Source organism: Lathamus discolor, chromosome Z, assembly GCF_037157495.1.
Source record: "Lathamus discolor isolate bLatDis1 chromosome Z, bLatDis1.hap1, whole genome shotgun sequence".
Lineage (NCBI taxonomy): Eukaryota > Metazoa > Chordata > Aves > Psittaciformes > Psittacidae > Lathamus > Lathamus discolor.
In genome coordinates, this window is record NC_088909.1 from 101300045 (window position 1) to 101324614 (window position 24570).

General features: G+C 52.0%; 1 protein-coding gene across 3 annotated transcripts in view; it reads right to left on the bottom strand.

Annotated features, from left to right (window-relative positions):
* Positions 1-24570, bottom strand: part of CNTFR (ciliary neurotrophic factor receptor) — a 205500-nt gene that overhangs the window by 34193 nt on the left and 146737 nt on the right. The gene's annotated exons all lie outside the window — the stretch shown is intronic.

Genomic DNA, 24570 nt, shown 5'->3' on the forward strand with positions numbered 1-24570 from the left:
CCTTTCTCTGGGTTTGAGTAGGTACCAGTCAGGCATGTCACTAACAGCAGGAGGGTCCCCAGCTCAAGCCTAGATCATTCCCTAGATGCAACTTCAGAGCATCAGTGTCTCCAGGCTGCCCAAAGGGTGTCCTTCAAGAGGATGAAAACCAGGACTGTGGCATTTCTGGAAGGGGTGGGCTGAGATACCTGCTCAGCTGACACCACTGCTCAACACCACTTCTTTCTTCAGAAATATCTGGGTTTTTTTCACTCTCAGGCCTGAATCAGTCCCTGATCTCATTTTTGTCTGACAGCAATGTGATCATTAGGATGATGTAAGTTACACGAACCCAGCGTGTTTGCATTTGTAAGTAATAGCTGCATCCTTAACTCGGCTGACTTCAAGGGAGGTCCAATTATTCAGCCCATCTGTAAAGAAACTGAGCTAAAAAAAGGCTCTTTGCTTTATGAAAATGACACTTATCTTCCTCAAATCCTGGCTCAGTGCTTAAATCCTCAAGGGATGCTCCTGGCATGCATGACCAGGGCAGGTCCAAGAGCTTGAGGGGCTCAGGGAACCCCTTCTCACTCATGTGAGAGCCCACAATTTGCAAAGCGAAGCTTGAATCACAAACTGGCTCTTGATTACTCACAGTGACTGCTTTCACCCGCTCTAACCATCACCTGTAAAATCTTTGCAAGGTTGTTTTCATTTTCTTCCCTCCCCACTTCTCTCAGCTCCACTTGACAGTGAGCACCTTGCTAAATTCCCTTAATCTCTCCTTTAGGTCATACACTATCTTCTAATCCTTTAATCAATTTTTCTCTGGACTCCCTGTAATTTATTGATGGTCTTTTAACCGTGAAACCCCACAAACAAACGCACTTTTTGCTGAGCACATCAGTATCAGATCAGAGATGAGGGTGGCATCGTTGCCCCAGCAGCAGTAACCTGGATGCTCAGCACACCCTGTCCCTCTTCAAGTAGGACAACGGCCTCTCGTGCATCCTCTGATTTGTTTCCAACAAAGAATAAATAACAAGGACTTATTGTTACTAGAGTCATGGAATTCCAGAATGGTTTGGGTTGGAAGGGACCTTAAGATCATCAAGTTGCAACCCCCTGCCACAGGCAGGGACACCTTCCACTAGAGCAGGTTGCTCCAAGCCCCGTCCAACCTGGCCTTAAACACTGCCAGGGATGGGGCAGCCACAGCTTCTCTGGGCAACCTGTGCCAGGTACTCATCACTCTCACAGAGAAGAGTTTCTTCCTTAGATTTGTTCTAAATCTCCCCTCTTTCAGTTTAAACCCATCACCCCTTATCCTATCAGTACAGTCCCAGATGAAGAGCCCCTCTTCGGCATCCTTGTAGACCCCCTTCAGATACTGGAAGGCTGCTATGAGGTCTCCACACAGCTTCTGAACAGTCCCAATTTATATGTATTGTTATATTTATGTATTATCTTTATTTCCTGAGGGTGGATGGGAAACCCCAGCACAGAGCTCCCCCCCTGGAGCAGGAAACCCCCCTGCAAACAGCAAGCACCAGAGCTGGGGACTGAGTTGTTACCTGGAGGTCTCCAAATCTCTTCTGGACAGGGCAAGGGGTGAAGGATGTACACAGAGGTGATCAGGGCATTGCTGCTTCTATTTGCAAGGTACCTCACTGCACATGCAGCAGCACTGCCCAGCACAGCAGGGTGAGACATGGGGCAGAGAGGAGAGCACAGTGCTCAGATACCCCATCAATGGGCTGGGACTGATTCCTTTCTGGGTCATAGTCTCTGCAAGAGGCTCATCACAGGATCAAGCAGTTTGGCAGGGAAGCCCAGAGCTGCTTTTTCTTCCCCTGCCTTTCTCACCCCCTCCAAGGTCAAACAGTCCTGGACTCTCAATAAACTGTTGGCTCCGGGGGATTTCAGGAGGTATTTGATAGGATTTCAGCAGACCTGAAGCGTGACTTCACACAGAATGGGGGGGGGGGGAAATACCCTAGAGCTTTGGAGGGAAACGTTATTAGAGTCACTGAAGGATTTTGGTGTGCTCTCTGAAGCGTTGCACAGAAAATTGCAGGAGAAAAGCAAGCTCAAGATCCGGACCTTGCCAGCAGCAGAAGGATGCTGAGGTGTCCTGGCTCACATGAGCCCCACTGCCCCGTCATGGACCAGGAGCACACTGCTGCTGCCTGCACTGCAAATGCCTCCTGCAACACAGACTACTGTCTCCTTGATGAATACAGACAGCCTGGCATCCTTCTGAAATGAGGCGAGCAGCAGGGACAGGTCTGAGAGCAGGGGCTCATCTGTGCATGAGAGCTGTAAGGATGTGCTGCAACAGGGAGAGGCTGGAGGAACAGCTTGGTACCCACTCCACACCCAGGGAGTTGTTCATGGGCACTTTTGGAGAGCAGTTCCCATAGCAGCACCCACAGGGTTATGGCAGAGCAGCTCAGCCAAAGCCTGGCATAATAAAATGCAAACAACATTTGAGTTCATAGCTCACACATGCATCTCCGTGGCTGTCTCTCCTGCTTTCTGCACTAATATGGGCTGGAATGGCAAAAACTGGGCAAGGAGCTGGAGGGCAGATGCACAGTCTTTGTTTCTGCTCCCCATCCCAAAGCTTGACTTGGACCCTTGGGGAAGTTTGTAGCTCAAATGCAGTCCTTACTGAGAGCCAAATGGGTTGCAAATGTATTGGCATGTGTTGTGTCATCTGCAGTGGCTAATAGAATCCATTTTCCAAGGAAAGGGAAAAGGAAAGAGAGGAAGGGAATGCTTAAAATCTGCAAAACAAACATCCATCATCCCTTCCAAAGCACTAAACTCACGGCAATATATTATCTAAGAAAGTTTGGTCTACAGCAATAATCTGCAACGGCTTCTCACAACAATGCAGCTGGATTCAGATGTCAAATCAAAATCCTTAACACTTAATACCTTCAAAGCCTGTACAGAGAATGGATACGATGCTGGCCCCGGTGGGGTTATCAGGAGATTTGTCTCTGATTTCACGAGCAGCCGCATTAACCTACTAATTCCTGCGGAGAGGGCAGGGACCTGCCTGCCCAGTGGCACTTACGCCATGTCCCAGCTGTGAGACATTGCAGGAATTGCTTTTCCATATGGTACTTACTGCAAAGCTTGGGAGAAATGATAAATGGGAGAAAAGCACTCTGTGCCACCTTACAGCCAAGGAAGTGGATGAACAGAGCAGCCAAGGGACGGCCACTAAGGATGGAGTGGCTGACTGAGGACGCCTGTTAAATTCCTGGTATGCACTTTCCCATGTGTCCTGGTGAGCCCACGTCCTCAGTGCACCTCTGCCTGCACTTTTGCGTTGCCAGGCTCAGCATCAATCAGTGGCTGAGCTGCCCAAGCTCCCAGGGCCCCTTCATCTGGCCTCGTGCAGGGCTGGGACACCCCTCCTCACCCACCCAGCTTCCCTGCATCCCAAGCAGATGTTCTGGGTCCTGTGTCCTGGGACAGATCCCGGCTTGATTTATTACTGGACATGACTTCTGGAGTTTGTCAAAGGCACCCGCTCCCCCTCCCCTGGCTTTCCCCACACCCTTCCCATTTTGTTTTACGTTCACTTTGTGGTCTCCCCACCACAGCTTGCAATAAACAGAAACTCATTTCCAGTATAAACAACTGCACACTCTGCCCCAGCGAGCCATACGACCCTTCCTTTCCCTCTCCCCACCCCTGCTTGCTTTGGGGTCTGGGAAAATGGTCTCTTCCTTCTGCTTTTTTTCACCCCCCACCCTCCTAACCCTTTGCTTTTTTTGTTCGCTGAGATTTATAACGTGCCAGCCGGAGCCGGAGTGGTCTATCCCACTCCACGTCACGTATGTGCTATTAAAAGTAACTATACCAATAGATCTCAGTAAGGAAAGCCACCCAAAATCCCAAAGAGCTGGATGTGGGAGGAAGGCTCTGCCTGAGATCAGGGTTTATACCTAAGATGTTGGCCCCCGCATGGCCAAAAGCCTCCCAAGATGTGGGATGCCTCTCAAGGCATGAAAAGGGATGGGATTTAGAAAACTTGAGTTCTCAGCACTTGTGCACTGATTCTCAGGGTCAGGGCTGTGCCCAGTGCTGGAGTGGCTGCTGAGTGGCTACTGGGATAACAAGGCTGCTCGTAATCCAGAGGAGTTAGTGCCCATGGTGTTATAACAGGGGATACTAATGGTGTTCCTATGGCAGGTCCTGTCTAGGTAATCACTGGGACCTGCCCTTTCCCCATGACCCTTAACTAGATGTCCTCACATTGACCACACTGGCCCATAACCTGTTTCTGCACAAAAATCCACAAGGTCATGCTTGTTCACCCCACTGACACCCTCCAGTGTGTCTTTACCCACTGACAGAGGCATATGGGACAGATCCTGCCCTTCCCCAGCCCTGAGTTGGAGGGATGCCATCAGGATCAGGACAGCCTAATGGAGCCACATCTGGGGAAAGAGGCTTTGCAGGAAGGTCATGGAGAGCTGGATAGAGTAACCTCTTTGAATGGCTGGGCTGTTGCTCCTAGGGCTGCCTTTACCTATCTTTAACTACCTGGAAGGGAGCTGACTGGGCCAAGCAGCTAAACCTCTGTTCTTGCTGTGCTAGATGGTGACAGACAGGCACCTGGGGAAAGCAAATTGAGTCTTTCCCCTAAAAGACTGTCTGCAGTGTTTTCATGGCAGTACAGGGCAGATAGCCAATGTACTTGTGCTAGAAAGCCCATTAGCTTTGCAAACACGATGCCCATCAAGCATGTTTGCTGCCCAGAGTGGGCACGATGTGCAAGGCCAGGCTGGCTGTGGCTCGGTGATGTGGATGGTGCATTTGACACCACTGTCCTGACCTTCCATCTGCCAGCACAAACCCAAGCAGATAGAGCCAAAGCTGCAGAGATTCAACCAAGAACAATGGTGAACGTTTTTGACGCATGGGTAATTAAAACCTGGAAGAGAATGCCAAAGGCTCTAGTGGGTTCCCTGCCACTTTAAGTCTTTAAATCAGGGCTGAATTACTTTCCTGGCAGTTCTGCAAAGACATATTCATTCAGGGGAGTGCCTTGGCATGGTCCATGAAGCAGGGCAGGCAACAGCAGTGATTCCCCACATCTCCCTTCCATCCCACATCAGAGGGATGCACGCACCTGCCTCTGCCTGTGGCAGGACAGTGGGATCTGCCACCTTGCAGTGCTTGGGGACAAGGCTGCTTGTTTGGCTGCAGCTCCTTGGTAGCAGTTTTACTGTCTGTTACCTTCTCTCTGGGACAAGGCAGCCCAGGACCACCAGTGGTTAGGAGTTAGTAACTTAATTGCAGGCAAGGAGCTGGTCAAAGCAGCCAATGGTTTCATTTTTGCTGGGAGATTAAAACAAATAAGGAAATGAGGTGGGTTAGTGGAAATTGGAACCCAGGTGGTTTGGCTGGAGAACATTCCAGCATTATAAACTGGCTTCTAAGCTGGAAATATCCTTATCCCTGCTGTGGATGCCGCCTGACACCAGCAGGCTCACAGTAATGGGACTCACAGACAGCATAGTTTGTGCAGGCCCAGACAGCAGGATTTTGGCTGCCTGTGCAGCATCTTTGTTGGTCTTTCACCACTGGGGTTTCCCGTGTTGAAATGAGCACCTTGAGGAGGCTGCAGAGCACTGGGGTGCTGTAGGAGGGCTGTGAAGCACCAGCAGCACTGCACTCGAGAGATCCACTCCCACAAGAAGGTCACATTGACTGGAAAAAACCCACATATGCAATTTACAGGAACACTAAACATGGATTGCTGTCTCTATGCGATGTTGAGTGCACACAGAGACCGCTGTACCATGGAAAACCCCACACAAAGAACACCCAGACACAGCTCCCAGCACCTATACCAACCAGGTGGGTTTGCCTATCTCCTCTTGTCCTCAGAAAGCAGCTGATGCTGATCAGGTCTGTAATGCTCCTGAGACAACCCAGAGGGCTGAATCAGTATTACCATTCACACTAATGCATGAATGTGCTGTGCTGAGCCTTTCACTCAATGCTGCTGCTCAATGCAAGTACCAGGCTGTGAGCTGGCCCTAGGGAAGCTGTGTCCTCATAGAGGGAGCTTCTCCAGGTGGTTTAAATTCCCTAGAACAGGAAAAGACTCGGTTGCAGAGGTCTGGTAACACAAAGCCACCTTAGCACAGCCTGTGCTGTCTGTGCAACAGATCAACCAGATGATCTGCCCATCGTGTTTGATGGGAAAGCTGAAAGGCAAGGGAGGTTTCCTCTGCAAAATACCTGATTCCCATGGAAGCACAGCGGTCGGGAGGAATCACTCTGAAAACCTGGGAATGGAGAAAACCTTCTCTTGCATGGTGAGACTCATTTTGTCTTGACAGCTTGGCTATTATCTTGCATGATGTCTCTGTTTGCATGGTACGACATGGCTCCGTATCATGATGAAAGCAGTTGGCATTGCAGATGGCTGTACCATGGCACAAGAGTTACAGTCAGCTACAAGGAACTGTGCGTGCCTGTTGGAATCCTAACAACAAATCCATAGCAATGGATTAGCTGTCTATGGAGATAGCTGGATGCATTTTATCACCCCTTCATACCCCACTGATAAAAGCACTCTTCCTATGAAGGATGGCCAAGAAACCACTCTTCTGCCTCTCCTATGGATAAGGAGCTGAATCTGTCCCCAGTCAGCTGGAGTCCCTTAGCCTTTGCTTTGTCCACTCAAACCGAGCATCCTCAGTGCAGTTAATCACCGTAAGTGTCAAGGCTGGAGACAGCCGAGGCCCTCGAAGCCCAGTGCAGTTCACTGACCCTGGGGAGGAATGCAGCTGACTCACATCAAGGGAATCTGACCTCCACTGAGCCTGTGACTGGCTGAGATCATGGATATCCATCTCCTGGCTAAAGGTCTGGTGTGCCTTTGTGGGTCATGGTGAGTTGAGTCTCTAACTTCATTGCAGCAATGCTGCATATGCATCTGTCTGTGCACTGAACACGCTGGTGCAGTGCCTTAACCCTGCAGTCCCTGCTCCTGGTCAGCTCAGGAGCAAGGGGAGCAGTCCTGGCTCTCTCCAGCATGATACTTGCAGCTAGGAAATGCTCCAGGTGTGCCAGCACTAGGACTAATGCTGCCTTTGATTCTCCTCTTGATTCTCCTCCGAGTGACTGACAAGGTCCTGTTAGAGCCGACATTATGGTGACTTCTATTTAAATCAATATGTTCTGCGCTATCGCTGAAGCACTCACTACTAATAACCTCTCAGCCACCCAGCATGCCTTCAGCCACAGTCAGATTTGCTTTGCTCTGCACGGGGCTATGGGTCCTCAACACTTCTCTTTGCAATTCCACCTCTATCCATTCCTTCTGGGAACAACTCTGCTTCTACCTCGGGTACAATTCACAAACACCTGCGGAACGCCCAGCTGGTATTTAAGTTTCCAGCCACTGTGATGGGAAGAGAAAACTCTGAAAAATCTCATTTCCAAAGACCTTTTCTTAAGTGCTGGCCCCAGGTGGGATCTGATAAAGTAAATCCCCAAGTGTCTGGGTTGAATAGCAAGCTTCAAGTCCAGCGTGTGGCTTTTGAATCCTGTCTCTGCTATACTCCTCGTTACTATTTGCACTGCATTTTTGGCCGTGTGATTGCACATGGCTCCCTGGGGAGAGCAGGGGCTTGTCTGGCTGGTGTTTCACAGTTTGGATCATGAAAGGAGCCTGGGTCACTTGGTCACCTGCGCCAGCAAAAAGGGGCAGGGGAAACACCCAGGCATTAATAAGATCCTGCTAACTAAAGAAACATCCTGGTTTCCCAACACCACTGACTTTAACAAGACTAAATCTCTTTCTGTTTCACCTGAGCAAGTATGGGCACTTTCCCATCAGAGCTGAAAGGCTTGATGGACCTTTCCAGGTACAAGCGTTGCTCAGACTGACAGCCGCAGGGTGACAGTCCTGGGTCTGGGGACCCACCAGCATGATACACAGCCCTGAAGTGACCAGAGGTAGAGCCTCATGGGGATAAACTGCAAAGCCAACCCTCTCTGCAAAGCACCATGCAGACCCCTGTGGGAGCAGCCCCCTGAAACGAATCACCAGCCACCACCTCACTCCCTCTGCCTGCCCTGGCTACCCTTCCACAGATCCACCCCGAACAGCTCCCTGCAAAGGTTGTAAAAGCCAAAACCAACAGAAGAAAAAGCGAGGCGTAAACCCATCATCGCAATGGCACATCAGCGCGTTACGGATTTCCCATGTCAAAATAATGGATCCAAACTCAGGCTGCCGTCTGGGCTCCAGAAGGACACCGCTGCTCCTGCCCATGGATTATGTTCGATGAAACTGAGTTAGTAGCGTTTTTATCTGTCAATTAGGAACCATGAAACAGTTATTAAATAGAGTCAGAGCCCTCCTTGCTGCTCTCTTGGGCAGTGCAGGAGACGCATAACAGCCTGTAATGAAGCATTAAGCAGCAGCAGTTTTGTTTCTGATAGGATTGGAAATGATAAGCCAGCGAGGCATGGCTGGATGGGGGGAGCGGGTCCCTGGCTCAGCGGCCACATACCGGCAGCTGTGATGGGGAAGATCAAGACCAAAATTTCTCTCCCTGCCCTGAATGAAGTCTCTGCAGGACTTCTGTCTCGCTGCATCTGCTTGCTGCTGGAGAAGCAAGCGCCTGAATCTAATTACCTGCTTTTCGTGGCGCAGCTCTGGGTGATTACCGTGGAGCCAGGAGGGCCTTAGGCTGTGTGCAGAGATGTTATCCCAGCCCCGAGGAGAAAAAGGGCTGGTTTGAACAAGCTTTAAGAGACAGGGACTGGGCTGTCCTCAGGGATGGAGATAACACAGGCGCAACCTACTTCTGGAGGTCATTAGAGTCAAAGGGATGCTGTCACTGCCCTCCTGCTGCAGGTGCTATGCTGTATGGCATCTTTCAAGATGCTGGCCCAGCTTGGGGCCAAAGCTGTGGCCTCCAGGCCAGGCTGAGATATCTATCCACCCCGAGGGGCTCTCTGCCCAGGATCTGGCATGGCCCTATTCTGAGTGGTGGTCCTTCAGGGAGGGAGATCCAAGGGAGCAACAGAGCACCAAGCTAGCATGGGAAAGGGGAGAGGCACATAGTCCTAGTGCCAGTAGACACATTTACCCATCTCCTTCCCCATCCTCATGTCTCAGGGCTTGGTGAGCCCTTGCTCTGCACCCGCACCAGCCCCAGGGTGCCCCAGAGAGTGTTCTCTCACCCACCGCACAGTCATGGACCCATGCCTTCCCCAGCTGCACAGGCACACATGCAAGGCAGCCAAGAGGCCACTCAAATGGGGACAGAGAAAACTGTATCCCCACACCTCGCCCCAGTGATTTCCAGGCATCAGACCGTGCCAAAGCGTTTCACACATTTGTGGCTGCTTTGCAGCTTGTTGGCTTCCCATGGAAACACGACAACAGCAGCATTATTGTTTGGGTTGTTTTTTTTTTTTTTCTTCTGGTGATTTTAAATGAAAGGTTGAATTTCCAGGGCTTTTCCTTTTGGAGCTCCCTCCAATTTAATTAAAACCCTCATCAGACAGAAATAAAAGGAGCAAAATCTTGAAGCCAAGCACTTAATTCTCTAACTTTCCAATTCACCAAAAATTCTCTGCTGGCTCTGAGTTCCAGGGCATTTTTCCAAAGTTGCCAGTGAATAGCAGAACCCATTCATTTCCCCTTTCTGGGAAAAACCCTTAAGAATCTGAAAACTAGCACCTCCCAGCACAACAAGGGTACCCGCTAACTCCTTCTCCAATTGCCAGACTTCACGGATGAGAAGGGAAATGCACTGTAGCATTACACTGCTTCGTCACAGGCCAACAGCATCTCTCTCCCTATGGACTTCAGAGTTACAGTGTTTGCATGATATTAAGGGACTCCTGGACAAGTTGTGTCATTGCACTGCTATGCCCTGAGTCCGGCAACCACAGCATCCCTGTGGTACAGTCTGCAATGCCTGGCCTCGAGGCTAAGCCCTCTTCTTGCCTTCCAGCTGTGCAGAAATGGGAGGGAGACCTTAGCCCGGCATTGATCTGAGCTCTCTCTGCATGGAAAAACGTAGCTATAGTAACAAATCGCTCAGGGCTGCAAGGAAATGACAAATAGGTTTCAACATGGCAAAGGGAAAGGATGCTGGTACCCCAGCAGGCAGGATGCTGAAGGAAGAGCACAGAGGGGATGGTGATGGGCATGCCACCCAGGGGAAGTAGCCTTCTCTCGCACCCTCTGCCCTGCTGAGTGCCCATGCTATGGGCATGCTGTACCAGAGTGGGGCTCTGTAAACTTCATGGGCAGATACAGACTTGCTGAGTATTCGTTGCTACCAAACCATCTCCAACACCCTCACCATCCCAAGGTGAAGTTGCCCAGGACATGGCTGAAGCAGTTGCGCTGCCTCTCCAACCTGTCTGGGGAATAAAAAGTGCAGGCCGGGGGGGAAGTTGAAGCAGCAGGAGAAGAAACAGCTGCTGCAAAAGAGAAGAAACCCAGGAGATAGGAAAAGCACTGATCTGAGTGCAGAGACCAGCACACCTCTGCTCACCTCTGCATCTGCACTGCAAGCTGCTCCCTTGAGTGCCTGCTTGTTTGGCCCTCGTGCATTGGGATGGGTTGGTGCCCAGGGCAAGATTTCCATCCCTGCATCACAGAGGGCTGCACGCACCGTGCAGGCAGTAGGGAAGCCTGGTACAACTCTGGCTGGATTTCATCCCAGCTCCCACTGTGACAGTGTGAGTGCAAGCCCCTGTTGTGGCTCAGTATCAGCCAGTGGAGCCATTGCAGCACAGCTGGGGTGGGCTGCAGAAGGAAAAATGCAGCAGGGACAAGAGAAATGGCTGTCCCTGTCCTGGGTAGACAGGGGGAGGTTTCCAGACCCCTTCTCAACCATGCCTATAAGGTGGCCAGCAGTGAAAGCCAGTTGGGTGGCTGAAGAGAGGCACATCACTACCCAGAACTCCAACATCAGGACAGGGGCTAAAAAGCAACCCAAGTGTTTCTTCTCACTCTAGCTTGAATAGGGTTTAGTGCTAAATGCAGCCCAGCATCCTTACAAAGCACCTACCACACTCAGCTATCTGGAGACCTTAGTCTTTGAGACCTGCAGCAGCAGGATGGTGTTGTTTCTGTGCCTTTCCAGCACACAAATAGAGGTCCCAGGCTGTTCCTCAGGGATCAGCCTCTATTTTTGGAAAGCAGCCAAGTGGCAAAACCAGGCTGGAGCCTGCTGCTGCTGCTACCACAAGGATGCTGAGCAAAGAGGCAAACCTGGGAAGACCCACAGGGGCTCTTTGCAGCAGTGGTAAAAGGGCTCTGCAAACACCTCCATCCCAGCGTAAGCATCCTCCAGATGGCAAGAGGGGCTGCTGCGTGCCTGCCTTTTCTGTGCCTGCTTCATACCCAGAGGGGTTGTGGGGGTGAGGGGAGGGAAAGGTGGCCAAGCCCTCCTCCTGCACCTCCCTGGCTTCCCTGAAATTTGCCCAAGAACAAACTCTGAGGGATTAGAAGCGGCCACATCCTGGTGAGAAAAATATTAAGGGATTATGAGATTAGAAATACCGTTTATGCCGGGAGGAATAAGTCTAATTCTTATCTGATTGTCTACAGATGTCAGCAATCAAAGCGCCTCTTTCATGCAACGCAGGGAGTGCTGCCGGAGCGGTAGGTGAACACGACTTGGCCCCCTCCTAGCACGAGGAGAGCCAGCTCCTCCCGCCATACGCGCCTCGGATTGTGTCTGGCAGAGGTTGCTGGCGTGTTAGTTTCCTTCAAGGGGAAAAGCTGCTCGGCAGGAGTTCTGTGCTGGGGCTGCACCCCCCTCCTCTGGTGCCTGTGCTGGGCTGCCTGCCCCATAAAAGCTAACCCATGGCCTGCTGCATTCAGGGTGCTGGTGGAGAGCCTGGTGCTGCTTTGTCCAAGCCTGAACCCCCCCATCTCCAGATCAATTGCAAGCCCAGCATGGTCCATTTGCTAGGCTGGACCACCTGTGCACCTCCTGTGCTGAGCTGTGTCCCCTTGTGCAACATCAGCACCTTTGGACGAGGATGCTGCACCACAACCTGCAGGGTGCATGGCATCCTCTGACTGATGCGTGGCTTTTCTTGCTCCTGGAGGTGTCAGACGACTTCAGAAAGAGATGAACAAACCTGTTCTCACCCCAAACTAATGTGCTGCCCTGCTTCTCAGTCAGGGTCTGCCTTTTTTCCAGTTGGAGGAGCTTGGAGTGCCATGGCTGGAGGTAGCATCGCAGGCTCTGTGACGTGACTGGTCCCTGGGCTGGACCAGCGCTTTGTGCCAACTCGCCTGGGGAGGCAGCTCCTAATGGGTGGCCTGGAAGGCTCTGCCTGGCTATTAAGGGAGGTAAGTGCTTCTGTGTGCACTGTGCCAAGCTCCTGTCTGCACACTGGAGGCAGAGGTTTGCTCCCAGCTCCCTCCCCACTGCCTTTTGATGGCACATTATCTCCATTCTGCTCCTCATCAAAAGCTCTCTGTCAAGCCCTCCTTTGAAGGAGGGCTGCAGGAGCTTCCTCTCCATGCGAATGTCCCACGTGAATCTTCCCTTCCTGTCTCCCTTCTCCCTTCCCTTTCTCAGCCCTGAGCCATCTCACCCTATTTTGGTTCATTTTCCTTTTCTTCCTTGCAGACACCCCAGTGCTGAGCCTATGCTCAGCTCCTCCTGCCCAGGCATGAGGGAGCCAGAACAGAGCTAGGCAAGGAGCCGTGCTCCTCCTGAGCTCCCCAGCCCTGCTAACCCTCCCCTACACAGGCACCTTGCCCCAGGGTGCTGCCCCCAACACATTGCTTAACCTCCCTGTACTGGCCAAAGCAGCTCAGTGCTGGAGACCATAGCTGACTGAGACATCAGTAAGGCCACCACTGTCCCTAGCCCATTGTTGTCCCACAGCATCTCTGCTCAGGATTGGGCTAACTCAGTTTAGACCCACCGAGAGCAACTCTGACCTTCTCCCTCTCCCTCATTTTGCTCCTCATAAACTCCACTCTCCCACTATCTTTCAGGCCATGTATGAGCACCAGTTATCTCAGAAGACGCCGGAGATGAGGGGCACAGTCTCAGACGCATCCTAAGCAGGGACATGCGGCATCTTCTGAACACCCCACGGCCTGCTGTGCTGCAGGCTTGTCCTCGCAGCCCTGCTCCTCACTGTCAAACACCAGAGCCGCACTATCCAGTGAAGGAAAGAGCCTCCACGGAGCTAAATCTGCACAGCAAGGGATATGCACCTTCCTTAACTCACTGACATGAAGGCCACAGGAGAAAATTAGTTCATCTCACCTGACCTCCCGGGTTGCACAGGCCATTATGTCCCTCCGTTACCCTTCTATTGAGCCCAATAACTCGTGCTTGACTGAATCATCTTTCAGCAAGGCAGCCAGCCGTGCTCTGCAGATAACAAGCGACAGAGGAGCCGCCACTGCTTTTGGCAGTTGCTCCAATGCTTAATCATTTTTTCTATTAAAAATATAAGCCTCATTTCTAATTTGAACGTGGCTGTGCTAAGCTTACAGTCACTGGCTCTAGTTATGGCTTTGCTTGCTGGTTTAGTACCCAGTATCTTGTCTGCTTGGAGGTAATTACCAACGGGAGTCAGGGCATCTTTCCAGCTCCCCTTGAAGCCACTGAAGAGACTATTTTAAGTCTTTATCCTTATGGCAGAAAAGAGAAAGACTTAAAATAGTTCTTTCAGTGGCTCCCTTTGCATCCTTCTTTACTTGCCCTGCTTTTCCAAGGTCCTTCTCAAACTACTCCTCCCATAACATCCCAGGACTGATCTGCAGGAGGTAAAATCGTCTCTTTGTTGTACATATGCAGCATTGGAAGAGCTGGCTCAATCCTGCTCTGAAAGCCTTTTTGGCCAGCCTCTCCCAGTACAAACTCACAGGTTGGGTGTCTCCATCCTGCACCCTCCTGTGGGAGGTAACTTCTGTGCTTTCTGCAATTTTACCTTTTTTTCATCAAAATTAAGCCCTGGAAGCGTGTGGCAGCACAGACCTCACACTGCCACCAGCCCAGGCAGCCGCTGTGCTTGCCCCGAATGAGAATCATCCCAGAGGTTTGCTGTGATCCACCAGTCACCAGGAGACGGGGAAGTGAGAGAAGGGAATGCAGCAAAACGATGCCTGCTAAGACTATGTGTCACAGCAGCTTTGTGAGCTTTTTAATGCCCGTGAAAAAGCCTACCGCTCTTTTTCACCTCTGAACAAAACCCTCAGCATCCTCTGTGGGCCAGTGCAGCAACCCCTGCACTGCTATGGCAAAAATCATAGCCACAAACACTGCCTCAGCAGCTAAAATAGTGAGTGGTGTTTCCTGCCCCAGTTTGCGGAGGTGAAGGGAGCGATGTTGGTGTGCACAGATTGCTCCAGCAGGGCAAGCCTGGTTTGCAAAAGGCACATGTCACCTCTGGCACTTGCAGCAAGGAGCAGCCTGGTGCTGTTGCAGTCCCCAGCCCAGCAGAGTTTTGCCAACTGCTTTGCATCAATGTGAATAGCAGGAGTGGCCACAGCACCAGCTGCCTCCCTCCATCCTCTCTTCTCCAAGAGGAGTGCAAGGGTCTGATTTTGGACCATATTTCACCAGTTATGTTCAATGCAGCAGTCAGCGGGATATATGGGAATTCCCCCTTCCCAGAAGGAAGCAGAAATAAACCCACATGCTGGCCAGTCATGCTCAGCCAGCTCTGGCTTGCTTGGCTGGGCAAGGGGAGGAGAAGGAGGAAGGATGGGAGGAAGAGCTGGGTGACAGAAGCAGAAAGGGGAGCATATGTGGAGGTTGCTCATGGGCAATGCCTCCAGGCCCGCTGCCCATGACCTGTCCCACTGCGTGGTGCAATGCAGAGTACCAGAGTGTGCTGCTCTCCCCGGGTGGGTTGTGGTGGGTGAGAACACTGGGGTGATGGGGGAAGCCATGTAGGGTGAGGAGGGCACTGAATCACCAGCCTGATTTCTAAGCCCAGTTGTGTGGCTTTGGGAAATTGCTCCCAGTCTGTGCCTCAGTTTCCTCTTCTGCCTTTTAATTTAGGCTCTGACCCCCCTGATTTCCACAAGCTGGGGCTCTTCTCCCTGGCAGGGAGGGGAATGGGAGGTGGCAGGGGCTGCCTTGTGTCCCCATCACAGCACATGAGTCTGGATCCCTGGGTTTTGGTGAAGGCAAAGGAGGAAAAGGAGGAAGAAGCTAAAAGAGCTTTTGCAGAGGGCAGCTACACCTGGCTGGTGACTTAGGGAAGTCAGACATAGAGGGAAAGGGGAGCAGCTTGGGTCCAAATGCAGAGAGCAGAAACTAATCAGCACTGGGGGACTGAGAGTTAGGAAATCAGTAAGGAGCCAGAAATGTCTGCACAACAGGCAGAGACCCTCGAGGCTACTGTCACCTCTTTGCAAACGCACATTCAAATCCATTGCACATCATCTTTCCTGCAACAGAGCTGCCTGAGAAGCCATGCAACCACATCACTGACAGGTAGTGATGCTGCAGCATGCGGGTAGGGATGCAGAGGTACACACAGGCAGGTTGCCATACCCTGGACCAATAGCTGCACAGAGACACCCACATGGACACCCTTCTGCCCAGCATCCTCCTCTCTGTGCTCAAATGCCTGTGTAGCACTGGATGCTTTGGGTTTTTACCTCTCTGCAGGGATGTGTTTGGGAGCACAAACCACTTCTCTGGGATAAGCGTGTGTTGGGTCCCACAGACCACACCATCAGTGTGTCCCCTGCCACCAGAGGCAAGGATTCAGGAAGGCAGCTGATCCCCCAAAAGTGAGCAGCGCTATGTCAGCTCCAAAGGCAACAACACATGACATATCCCAGCCCGTCTGCCGAACACACAATGTATTTCACAGCTCCCTGGCTCCAGCAGGCTGAGTCCCCAGGCACTGGCTCAGACCAAGGCAGGTTGCACAGCATCCAGGAAGCAGCCAAAAGGCAGAAAGCTGCCTGCAGCTGCCCTCTTCTTTCTTTCCTGATAGAGAGGACAGGGCACATGCACCCACAACACACGACAGACAACATACACCGTACACAGCTACTCTGCATGGGACATGAACAAAGTTACACACACTATAAGGCTGTGCCAAGCTAAAAAACGTGGGGTTTGGAGTGCTCAGAGCAAGGCAGCTCAAAGTGTGCAAAATTACAGCACCAAGGTCTCAGCTGGCTCCCTCCCTGCAGTTTCCTGGCATGGACCCACTGAGTGATCTCCTGGCCTCCAGAGATGGACAGCAACATCCATCTCCTCTCCCTACACATCCAAGCTCAGCCAAGCAGGACATCAAGCTTCCACTGTGGACCTGGCTTTGGTCCAGTCCTGGTTTCATGGTCGCTCTGTCATAGAATCATGGAATGGTCTGGGTTGGAAGAAACCTTAAAGATCACCTGGTTCCAATCCTCTGCCGAAGGGACTTTCCACTAGACCAGGTTGCTCAAAGCACCATCCGGCCTGTATTATCCTCTACATCTCTCTCAGTATGGGCAAACTGCGGCACTGCGGAGCCACTGCTGGTCCTTACTGCATGAGGTTCTGCATGGGCACTTTTGAGCTCTGGCTCTCCACATCCCTACAATGAGAGCAGATTTCCCATGCTATTCTGCACAGTGGGTTGTCACTGCTCACTTGCTTCTGGCAAACACCCAGCACCCTTATCCCTCCCCTGCATCACCAGCAGCCAGGCTGCCCACTCTGGTACCCTGCGAAGCAGTGGGGAGAGGGATGAACGGCCTGCTGTTAGCCACATCCATGCTTGGCAGACTGTGCACAGCTCCTGTTGGTGCAGGGAAGACCATCCAGGAGAAAAAAGAAGCAGCCGTCACCCTAGGGATGGTATCATAAACCATGTTAATAAGGCATTTTGCTCCCCCTCCCCATCACCCCAACTCATGCAAACACTGTCTTGTTTAGCTGGCAACAAATGATAAAGACCCCCAGGGAGCACAGGAGGGGGAGAAAAGGGACATCTGTTTAGAGCATTTCTACTGCGTGGCTCTCCCAGGCTATTTCTATCTCTTCTTGTCAAAATTTATCAACTGCGTAATTGTTTAAACAGCATTAAACTGCTTGGAGCAAGAGCAACTGGAAATTGTCCTGCAATTGCCTCTGGTACTGATGCTGACAGCTCAGGAAGGGACTGGGGAGAGAAGGGATCCATCGGGCATGGGAACCCTCTGACTCCTTTTCCGGGGGGGAGAGGGGAGACACCACCCTGTCCTGCTAACAGGAGGAAAATAATCTCACTATTTCCAGTGCCCTTCCCTGCTTTCCAGACCCAAGGCTCTCCTCCCTCTCTTCTCCTCTCCTCCCTGCCCTGACCTGCTGTTAGCACACATTTTCTCTGCTAAATTATTTACAGCAGATGCACCAGCTCACGAAACCATAGCTAATGACAATGCCTCTCATTCTGAAGTACACTGGATCCTGCCCTGACCCTGCTGAGCCCTTGGCCGGGACCTCATTGCCTGCCAGGGCCCTGACACAGTTCCCAGCTGCTGCTGGCAGTTTTAGGGAGGGATGGAGAAGCAATGGGAGCTGGGAAAAGATAAGGATTCATTGCTGAATGCCATTTCTCCTTCCAGGCAGCAGAGATGGGGACACAGAGTATCCCCACCATGGGGTCTCCCCATCCCTGGGCAGACTACGTGGCTTGGGTCCCTGCAGACATGGGTGACACTAACAGGGTTTGTTCTTCCAGCAGTCTGCAAGGCGGACTGTGATATTCTTCAAGTGCCATAGACATGTGGAGCTATGGGTGGAGAAGCAAAAGCAGCATCCAAAGGGGAACATCGACCCCTTTGCTCCCTGCTTCATTGCTGCAGTGACAGGAGCTGGCTGCATCCTGGCCGGTCCCTTCTTTCCCAGCACCCTCGGGGCTGGGGACCCAATGGCGGAGGGAGGCTCACACCAAATATTTTGACAAGGGGCACTTAGGAGCAGCAGAGACAAAATCCTTCCTGGCTCAGAAGCCAGTGCAATCAGATCACCAGTGTGTGTCCCCTCCACTCCCTGCAGGAGGCACGGACCCAGCCCTCCACTGTCCCCCAGCCAAGGAGGCTTTGGCCTCAACACCCCAATTCCCAGCACTCTGGATGGAGCAGGGGCTGTGGGAAGCTGTTCAGATTGGACTTGGGCTTCTTTAATTATGGGGTTGGGTTTACCGTGTTAAAGAGGATAAACAAACTTCAGGAGAGGCTTTGCTGCCATGTGTTGGGACACGGGATGCTGGGGCTGCACGCAGCTTTCAGCTTTCACGCTAAGAGAGGACAGGCAGAGTTCCTCAGGAAGCTGCCAAGCCCCAGAACAGTTTTTCCTCTTCTCCTTCAGCTCAGCAGCCGCTGGGACAGTTCATCCCATGAGCTCGTCCCCAGCCTTACTGCAGGAGGAGATGCACAGGGAACCTCTGGACTCATTTCACATGTAGGTCCAAAGCCCGGGACATGGCCAGCTGCTCACCAAGAGGGTTCTTGCACCTCATCACTTGCTCCTTTATGGATGCTCCATCCCTGGCTGTGGCTGGTCACCGTCAACCCCGGAATTCCCCATCTCCATTCTGCAAAGTGGGATGGCAAGGGGTTGACCACCTTCTCTGCTTTTTGGTGCCCGCATGCCATGCGATGCTCCTGCCATGAGTCAGATGAAGCTATGACCTCTCCGTAGCACCCAACCCAACATGAGATCAACAGTTGATGGGGTCAAGCGTGAGGCCACATCCCTTCAGATACCAGTGGAGACCCACCATGGAATCACACACACGCTGGCCACCTCCCAGGCTTGCTCTTCCCTCAAGCAGAGGCTCTGTGGGCCACAGGATCATTGAGGCCAGGGCAGAGCCACCAGCACTAATAAATGCCACGTGCTGCTCCGCTCGCTCCTCACTGCCCCTAGCTCCGCCGTGCAAAAAGGGGGGCCACAAGGATGGGAGAGGGGATATTTTTATTGTTTCTGACACCGGCTGCCCCAGATTATCATGTTTTACATAGCAAGCCAAAGAAGCATCACTCTGCTATGCTGCAGCTGGGCCGGCTGCCCAGCCCGGCAAGGGGAAGGATGGGAGGAACGCAGCAGGGCTCGGGTGCTTGCACGGGTGGGTGCAAGCGTGCGAGTTCCCTGCACACGCAGGGCACAGCTTCATTCAGCCCTTCCCGCTGCGGCACGGCAGTGTGCGTCCCGCTGGATGGGGCAGAAAGGTCGCCCGCTGCCTGCGAACGTGTTTGTTTTTCTAGCCGGGCTCCTAATTCGATTAGGACTAATTGCATTTGGGAGCGTGGTGGGGGTTTTTGGTGGGATTTTATTCATTTTTTTTTTGTTTGTTTGTTTTTTGGCTTTCTCCTTAAAAAGCTGGGATGGCAATTTGCATATTGTTAACCAGCATGCTTTTCCAGCTTCCCAGCCCGGCCAAGACCTGAAATCTGGGCACAGGCAGCAAAGTTTGTCTGTTGAGTTTTCCCAGCCGCAAGCAAACAGCTCGGCACGGAAAGGCAGTGACTGGAGAGGCTGCATGCCTCATGATACAAAGCTGAATTTTGACTAAGGATGCACTCCTGCAATCTGATTGACCTTGTCTATAACTTCCCTTTCTGTGGCTCTTAGGAAACAAGGGGGTGATGCTTGGCTGTGAAGCGTCCCAGTGCTATTGCACCTACCCAGGCACGTGGGGAAAAAACAACCACATCCATAACAATAAACCCAAGAGCTTTGGGCTGCATCTACCAATGCTGAACATCAGCACCCACATACTTATATTTATTAGCTCTATCCTTTACACAGGTTTGGTTCAGGTTAATGTAGTACTGCCCCAAGCATTGCTTGGGCACAGCTTTGGGGCTGACCTTGCGTAGGGCTCTCTCTGAGGGGTAGGAGCACATTTGGAGAGTGAGCAGGATGAATTACAGGGGTGGGTACTGTTCCCTGCCAGCTGGCACTAGTGCCAGGGAACAGCCACAGTCATGTTTAACTTGCTACTCTCGAAATAGCCTCAGTTTACATGGACGAGGGAAGGGATTGGATAAGTTCAGAGGGGAAAAATCTATCAAAAGGGCTTTTTGTTAAAAAAACCGAAGCCCTGCATCACAGATCGCTGGACATGAGCAGAGAAATATCTGTACACGCTGACCCCGAGCCTGTGCTTCTGAATCAGCACCCATGCCAGCAGCAGGACCAATGGCCTGACTGGGGCACCCTGCTGCTTCAAGGCAGAGGCATCCTCATCGATGTCTGCCAGAGCCAGCCAAACCTTTGTTTTCCTGACACAGCATGTCAGCAGTGCCCTCCTGCAGTTTTTCCCACATAACCTATGTATGGAAGCAGGGAGGCAGAGAATGGTCCCTGGCACTTCCGTTGTTCCTCCACTGTTCACTGTTCAGCCAGTGCCCAGCATGGGATGCTCACATCTTCACCAGTGCTGCATCCTTCTTTTGGGGAGCCAGAGGTGCAGGTCTTACATTAAGAGGTTGTTACCTTCTTTTTGTCTTCTTTATTTTGGATGGGTAAGAAAGAAAAGTAGTTATAAAAATAGCAAAAAAACCCAAAGGAGATGCAAACTGCAGTCCAACCCTCTGGTTGCAGCTGGAGCCCAGCTGGGAGGAAAGGGACTTCTAAGGCAGAGAAAAGGGAGGCTCTGATTATTTATTAGTAGCCGATGTTTGATTGCTTGCTAATCAGGCCAGAGAACACACTCGGGCTCTCCCGGCCTCCCTGCTCACATGTGGTTCCTGTTGCTTTGCCCCTTCCCCCCTCCCTCTTCTCTGGTTTTGTTTTGTTTGTTTTTCTGTTAATTTGGTTGTTTTTCCATGTCGTTTTCTGTCAAACCGCATGTTTTTTCCCCTTTCTCTCTCCAGCCTCTGCAGTGACAGACATGGAAGAAGGAGGCCAGCCCAGAGCAGCTTGCCCTCTGCCAGTCCCTTTCCCATTGTCTCTTGAGGCAACAATGCCCACAAGGCAGGGATGGCGCTTGGCACAGGGCTATGTGTACCCATGCCACCACTCCATTGCCTGCATCCTGAATTGCATCCCTGGTGCAAGAGAGGATTTTCTCTCTCATGCAAACCCCACCAACGCCTGAACCCCAGCCCCCTTGTCAGGCGGCGGCTGGCAGAACAATGGGGTCAGCAGCACAGTGCTTGGGCATTCCCAAAGCTGAGTGGAGGGATGAATGGAGAGAAGCAAACAGGCAGAGCCACTGGGCCAGGATGGCGATAAGCAGGTTAGAAAGGGATAGTGGGATGGGAGTGGAAGGATGAACGCCTGCCCTGGCTGCCTCGCTCCCTCCCCTCTTTGCACACAAGGCCTCCCTGCTCCCATGTGCGCTCTCCGGCTTCTGGCAGCCTTTCCGCCGTGCGTTTCCACTCCTCTCTGGCCCATTAGCAGTATTTTTATAACATTCTGTAACACACGGAGCCGTGTGCCAAACCTCAAGAGTGCATTATTTCCCAACGTCTTTGTTATATCCACCCCCAGGCCCTGCGGCTGCATGTTTCCAAATGCAGAACTGTGGCTTGCAGGGGCAAGCCGGGAGCCCAGCACCACACTCCTGGTACCTGGAGCCTTCCTCTATCTGCTGCCTGCCCTTGCTGCTCAGCCCTGGGCTTCAGACAGGGATACCCAGTATGCCAAAACCCCTGGCCCCATTGCCTGCTGCTTCTGGACACACTTGGGCATCCGCGGCTCCCCAGGCTGCAGGGCTTGCTATCCATTGGAGATAAACACAGAGCATCCTGGTTGCTCTAATGTGCTCCACTTCATGCTCAGCTGCCTGAAAAAAAGGAGCAGAGCAACAGGTTGTTGCTCTAAGTCCCATGGAAGAGTCTTCCCTGGAGAAGTGCCACCTTTTCCTGAGCTCGTTTGTGCTTGGGATGACCCACTCCCTGGAAATGAGTGATCTGGGACTCTTAGGGATAAGCAAGCGGGCCCTTCCTCCTCTCCAAGGTGGGCTCTCCATCTGTTAGTCACCCCATCCCTGAATGCACACTGTCCCCCCACTGCATGTGCACTGGTGTCCCCAGCACTGCAGGAGATCAGACAGCCTGGCTACCGGCAGCCTCTGCCCCATGTTGTGGACTTGGGTATCAAACCCCACCACAAGGACCAGTTGAGTTACCCATGTCCTTCAGCCTGCCTGCTGAAGCCACTCATGAGACATCTTCACACAGTCTGTGCCTTTTGCACCATTCGTAGCATTCTGGTCCCTCCACTGTGAAATCCCCATCCTAGTAACCCCCATGTCCTCCGCAGCCACTGGCACATGCCACCAGAGCTCCCTGGTCCTTGTGGGCCAGAGCCATTACGGGAAACACCACTGAGAGCAGTCTAAAGGCTGATGTTGAAGCTCTTCTATCCCTCCCAGCAGCTCCCCTTTCAGCACAACCTGATCCCCTTTAGCCATTTCCTAAGCCATGTTCCAACTCTTGTATTAATCCACATTTTCTCCGGTTTAACTCATAATTTCCCAAGTGGCACCATAGCAAATACTTCACTGAAGTCAAGACAGATTACAGTGACCGCATTTCTGGGCTTAGAAAATCAGTTCCCTTATCAAATAGAGCTATCAGGCTAATCTGGTGCAGTATTTCCCTGGCAAGTCCCTCTTGTATTTTTCCCCCATTTTCCATTTGCCTCCAAGTCTTTAATTGCTCCCTCTTCCAAGCGCACCCTATGGCCCCGCTGTGCTGTGGGGTCAGGCTGTCTGACGAGGATTTTTCCTTCTCTCAGACCCAAAAGACATGTCACCGCTCCCACCGCCACTGACCTCTCAGCTGCTAATGAGCTCTGCTAACAAACAGGAGGTGTCCTCACCTGGAGATGATGTGTTCCACAAGTCTTCAACGCATCTTTTTCTTTGAGGAAGGACCATCTCTGGGTTTTATCCTCCTTCTCCTCCTGCAGCCTGTACTGCCCTCGCTCTCAGCATCACTGCTCAGACCTGGTTGGGTTCATTCTGTGTCTGACTGTGCTGAGATTACCTTTAATGTCCCCTGAAACCTGGCTGCAGAGCCAGCTCCACTCTCTCTCCTCATTTGCTCCACATTTATATGGCTAACCCCCCTTTTCATTTCCTCTGTAAGGTCTTGCTCAGCTTGACTCCTGGCAGATCTCCTCCATCCCTGGGCTTGCTGACCCCTTCGGTGGAGCTTGCTTTGCTAATTGACACCTTTCCCAGTCCACATCACTTCTCTGCTCCCTCCCCACATCCTTCCTGTGGCGTTGTCTGACCAGGAGCATCCATCCACACTTGGAGCGATGCTCGAGGTACTGTTGTTTATTTAATGAGATCCCCAGCACCTCTCTGTGTGCAGCCTCCAGCCTCTCGCTCCTGCTGCCCTCATCTTTTTTGTTGCCCCAGTAAGAGATGAAAATGCAGGCACAGACCTTTTTTCATTTAACTTCCCATACAAATGAAATGAAATGAGTCCAAGCTCCCCCAAATCCAAGGCTTGGGCTCCCAGTGCACTCCGCTGCAGCAGGGATGCTACCACAAGGCCATGCTGCAAACCTCCCACAAGCCACCCGTCTCCATCACTGTGCCCATGCCCATCCACTCATGGGATGCTCCTAAATGCCCTTCTCTGCAGCAGCCTGCTCACCTTCAGAGAATCAATCATGCCCCACAGAGACATGAAAGCTGGGGGGGGGGAGGATGTTCAGGCAGGGTGGCAGCGCTGGGAAATGAAATCTCACATAGAACATTAAATTAAAATCCAGGCAATTAAATTAATTACCACTAAAAGCGTCTCACCTGATTAGTTCCTTGCATACTTAATTGCATTAACAACACCAGGCATTCACTTATTTATTTCTCTATCTCTCTCTCGAGGCTGGTGGCCCCTGCAGTGTCCAACTGGGCTCTTCAACTGCCCAGTACTCAGGGGGACTGTGAGCCTCCAGCAAATGGGAACACGTGGTAATAGGAAACAGCAGGATTTGGGCTCTAACGCTGAGCAATTCCCACGGGTCCTTGAGCGGATTGACAGGGATTACCATTAGTGAGGTGCTTAGCAGATGGAAGAGCCATTGCAAAGTCACAGTGATGCCACAGCTGCAGAGAAAGCAGTTGGAGGCTGCGAGCTGTTGCCTGTCCCCTTGTTTCTTCCATACCTGGACTGCAGACCCCCCCTGCACTGGCATGGTGTGGGACCTCTCCGCACATGGGATGCGGTGAGTGTGGGCCCAAGCAGAGTTGCTGCACAGCCTCCTACTGCCTTCCTTGCTTCTGAACTACCTGTGAACACCTCCTCACCCCCACAGCACCGTTAAGATACCTCTAACTCACCTATCACTGCCTTTTTGTTTGCCATGCTCCCAGCCTTGACATCTATTCATAGCCATAACCCTTGCCCTATGATGACTGCTCCCCCTTCACCTGCTTCTCATGTTGCCTTTCAGCTTCTTCTAGCACCCCTTACTCTAGGACCATGTGCCAGGAACCTACCTTAAGAAGACCCTAAACCATGATCTGGACACTGGAACAGCCCTGATACTTGGATTTCTTCAGTCAGGTGCAGTGAGCCACTACTGCCTGGTTTGCAGGGCTTATGCAGGCCATGGCTGGTGCTCCTGTGACCTTCAGCCC